Consider the following 5,000-nt stretch of genomic DNA (forward strand, 5'->3'; position numbering starts at 1 on the left):
TGGGTAATTTACGCGCCTGCTGCCTTCCTTGGATGTGGTAGCCATTTCTCAGGCTCCCTCTCCGGAATCGAACCCTGATTCCCCGTTACCCGTCGCAACCATGGTAGTCCTCTACACTACCATCAATAGTTGATAGGGCAGACATTTGCAAGATCTGTCGTCGGTCAAGCGACCATACGATCGGCATCCTTATCCAGACTTCAACTCAAGCCGCCCGGAGGCGATTGGTTTTACTAATAAGTGCACCAGTTCCACCGCCCGCAAGCGGACAGCGGTCCCGGCATGTTGCATGTATTAGCTCTGGCTTTTCCACAGTTATCCAAGTAACTGATGGGTGGATGATCTTGTGAATTATGGCTGTTGTACTGAGCCTTATGCGGTTTCACATTCATTTATGTTTGTACTTAGACATGCATGGCTTAACCTTTGAGACAAGCGTATATTACTGGTAGGATCAACCAGAATTCGTCTTCGTCAATTGCTTGTTCGATATTTTTTGTCTACCAGGGCACCAGTCCCCGCAGACTCTCTTTCTACGTTCATCAGGTGACACAATCTTTGTTGTGACCACTCTCATTGACCTGCGGCAGTACACCGACTCCACAGCGCCAATAACCACACGAGCAAAGGTTGTTCAGGAGGATGTCAGATTATCGATGTACATCGTACACCAACATTTGACGTACCGAGGCATTACACCCCGCACGCCCCCAACAGGACCAATCAAGGCTCGCATACGACCTGCGACTTACTGCGGCTCCCTGAAGGTCCCCGTAGGACGACCATCACCAGTTAAGGTGTAGTTGACTTGTCAGGGCACGGTAGTCCCCACAAGTCCCCGATTATTCGTGGATATCGTCCTACGATTGTTTCTGACTCCTTTTGCTCCCCGCAGGTCCCCGTAGGACGACCATCACCAGTTAAGGTGTAGTTGACTTGTCAGGGCACGGTAGTCCCCACAAGTCCCCGATTATTCGTGGATATCGTCCTACGAGTTTTTGTGACCCTTGGGTTCCCGGCAGGTCCCCGTAGGACAACCATCACCAGTTAAGGTGTAGTTGACTTGTCAGGGCACGGTGGTCCCCACAAGTCCCCGATTATTCGGAGATATTGTCCTACGAGTTTTAGTGACCCTTTTGTTCCCCGCAGGTCCCCGTAGGACGACCATCACCAGTTAAGGTGTAGTTGACTTGTCAGGGCACGGTAGTCCCCACAAGTCCCCGATTATTCGTGGATATCGTCCTACGAGTTTTTGTGACCCTTGGGTTCCCGAACTTTGCTACGATGGTTCTGCCTCCAGAGGAGACTTATGAACACTTCGTATCATTTCTTACACCGAACCATGGGATCGCGAGATTGCTCCCGGATCCCTAATCACCTTACATTTTCGTTTCGTTTCCGTACACTACGATGAGCTAATTCAATTTGTTTGTTCGTCTGGCGAACGTTTTATTGCGGAATTACCGCGGTACTTCCAGCCGGGTATGGCTGCCGTACGACCTACAGGATAGATCATCGAACCACTTTTCGTGCATATTGTCCGTCGAGGGTATCACCTCGATACCCCCAACAGACCTTTGGACACTTCCTCACTACTCCTTGGAGCAGCAATCAGGGAACCATATAGTAGGAACAGCCGAATATGGAACTCTTTTCGTACTTTGGACACCTCCTATAACTTGTATGGCGACTTCGGGGACCTTCATTTCGTTCTCAGTTGGTACCCCTATTTCGGTCTTTGGACACCTCGTCTTACCCGTATAACTCACTTTAGGTCCACTTATTTGCCTGATATCTCATCGTGAACCCGTTTTTCGTACACCGTACACACCTAGGAACACCACATATGCGTTTCCCTTTCGATCGTGAAGTTTTCAAATTTTTCGATTTTTGGTCCTAGAAATTCATGAACGGTGGGAGACCAAAATTTTTCATAAAAAAAAAATTTTCACCGTTTGACCATAAAAACCTTCTTTTCGTACATACCCCATCATTTCTTCACGTTTTAGGCCATTTCTGAAATTTTCGCTTCGATAGTGTGTCCCCTATAATACAAAATGAACATTTTGCATCTCCCACAAGTGGCCATTTTTTTCCGCCACTGAAGAACACGACCTCGGGAACTCGGACCTAGGACGTGGCCATGTAAGTCATAGGCCACCCCAACTTTTGCAAAATACTGTTTCTTTTCACTTTTCATGATCTAAGGCGCGTTCCGACGGCGTTTTGAACAAATTTATGAGAAAAAAAATTTTGACCCTCGGACCAAAATTTTTTCGTTCGGGGCCCCATGGCCTATGGCCAGTATGGGAACTCGGGATGCCGATATGACAAAATTTGTCAAAAAATCACTAAAAAGTCGCTATGGCCCATTATTTAGAGCTTGTTGAGACCTTTCTAAAACACCTTGGTTGACCCCTGTCCGATAAGTAGTTTTCGAGATATTCGAGAAAATGTGATTTTTTGGGACTTAGAAAATTTTTGACCCGTACCCTAAGAAAAAGTGATTTTTTCATAGGACAATTTTTTCTTCGCAAATACTGTTTGGTTTCACTTTTCATTATTAGAAACGCGTTCCGAAGCCATTTTCATCAAAATCTCGTGAAAAAAAAATTTCACCCCCGGACCAAAAGTTGGCCGTTCGGTGCCCTATGGCCTATGGCCAGTATGGGAACCAAGGATGCCGATATGCGAAAAAGTGTCAAAAAATCACTTGAAAGTCGCTATGGCTCATTAAATAGAGCTTGTAAAGACCTTTCTAAAACACCTTGGTTGACCCCTGTCCGATACGTAGTTTTCGAGATATTCGAGAATAAGTGATTTTTTGGGACTTAGAAAATTTTTGACCCGTACCCTAAGAAAAAGTGATTTTTTCATAGGACAATTTTTTCTTCGCAAATACTGTTTGGTTTCACTTTTCATTATTAGAAACGCGTTCCGAAGCCATTTTCATCAAAATCTCGTGAAAAAAAAATTTCACCCCCGGACCAAAAGTTGGCCGTTCGGTGCCCTATGGCCTATGGCCAGTATGGGAACCAAGGATGCCGATATGCGAAAAAGTGTCAAAAAATCACTTGAAAGTCGCTATGGCTCATTAAATAGAGCTTGTAAAGACCTTTCTAAAACACCTTGGTTGACCCCTGTCCGATACGTAGTTTTCGAGATATTCGAGAATAAGTGATTTTTTGGGACTTAGAAAATTTTCGACCATGACATATATGAAAAGTGAATTTTTCATAGGACCAAAAAGTTTGTCCAAATAGGGTTTTGGTTCACTTTTTATGGTCAGATAAGTGATCCGATGCTATTTTCATGATCATTAGAGGGATTTCACGCTGTGACCAAAAATTTTCATACTTCATACTTGTCCCGGTGCCGTATATGGGAGGACCGGGGGAACATGTCTTCGTAAGTCGTGATGTTCAGTGACGGATTTCTGGGACTTAGAAAAAAAATGTGCTCTCAGGCACATTATATGTTTCATACACACATGATTTTCATTCTTCATACTTGTCCCCGTGCCGTATATGGGAGGACCGGGGGAACATGTCTTCGTAAGTCGTGATGTTCAGTGACGGATTTCTGGGACTTAGAAAAAAAATGTGCTCTCAGGCACATTATATGTTTCATACACACATGATTTTCATTCTTCATACTTGTCCCCGTGCCGTATATGGGAGGACCGGGGGAACATGTCTTCGTAAGTCGTGATGTTCAGTGACGGATTTCTGGGACTTAGAAAAAAAATGTGCTCTCAGGCACATTATATGTTCATACACACATGATTTTCATTCTTCATACTTGTCCCCGTGCCGTATATGGGAGGACCGGGGGAACATGTCTTCGTAAGTCGTGATGTTCAGTGACGGATTTCTGGGACTTAGAAAAAAAATGTGCTCTCAGGCACATTATATGTTCCATACACACATGATTTTCATTCTTCATACTTGTCCCCGTGCCGTATATGGGAGGACCGGGGGAAGATGTGTTTGTAAGTCGTGATGTTCAGTGACGGATTTCTGGGACTTAGAAAAATAAATGTACCCTTAGGCACATTATTTGTATCAATAATTGTATCCCCAGCCTTTCATGGGGAACTTTTCCGTATTCCCGGACTTGTACATTTTTCGGGTTCCACCTCCCGACAATGTATCTCTACTGTGCATTACGTACCTGATAACGCACGGCACCCATTGGGTGACTCCACTTAACCATCTTTCGATAATGCCCGTGTTGCAGATATAATCCCAACACCTACCAGGCTTTATATGTACATCGAACGTTACATACGATGCACCCCGTATTCCCGGACTTGTACATTTTTCGGGTTCCACCTCCCGACAATGTATCTCTACTGTGCATTACGTACCTTATAACGCACGGCACCCATTGGGTGACTCCACTTAACCATCTTTCGATAATGCCCGTGTTGCAGATATAATCCCAACACCTACCAGGCTTTATATGTACATCGAACGTTACATACGATGCACCCCGTATTCCCGGACTTGTACATTTTTCGGGTTCCACCTCCCGACAATGTATCTCTACTGTGCATTACGTACCTTATAACGCACGGCACCCATTGGGTGACTCCACTTAACCATCTTTCGATAATGCCCGTGTTGCAGATATAATCCCAACACCTACCAGGCTTTATATGTACATCGAACGTTACATACGATGCACCCCGTATTCCCGGACTTGTACATTTTTCGGGTTCCACCTCCCGACAATGTATCTCTACTGTGCATTACGTACCTTATAACGCACGGCACCCATTGGGTGACTCCACTTAACCATCTTTCGATAATGCCCGTGTTGCAGATATAATCCCAACACCTACCAGGCTTTATATGTACATCGAACGTTACATACGATGCACCCCGTATTCCCGGACTTGTACATTTTCTTGTACATACTACCGGGCCAGGACGTGCCTTGCGTCCACCATAACACCACCAGGCGTAGGTCGCCTGAGAGGATCGATGCGAACGCAT

The 5,000-nt window shown here is 45.1% G+C and overlaps 1 non-coding gene across 1 annotated transcript in view; it reads right to left on the reverse strand.

The window, feature by feature from the left end:
* Positions 1–4,953: 4,953 nt before the first annotated feature.
* Positions 4,954–5,000, reverse strand: part of LOC118516678 — a 4,266-nt gene continuing 4,219 nt past the window's right edge. The window contains exon 1 of the ribosomal RNA XR_004908020.1: positions 4,954–5,000. This exon is cut by the window's right edge and continues 4,219 nt beyond it. This is a non-coding gene — a ribosomal RNA (large subunit ribosomal RNA).

Source organism: Anopheles stephensi, unplaced genomic scaffold, assembly GCF_013141755.1.
Source record: "Anopheles stephensi strain Indian unplaced genomic scaffold, UCI_ANSTEP_V1.0 ucontig370, whole genome shotgun sequence".
Taxonomy (NCBI): domain Eukaryota; kingdom Metazoa; phylum Arthropoda; class Insecta; order Diptera; family Culicidae; genus Anopheles; species Anopheles stephensi.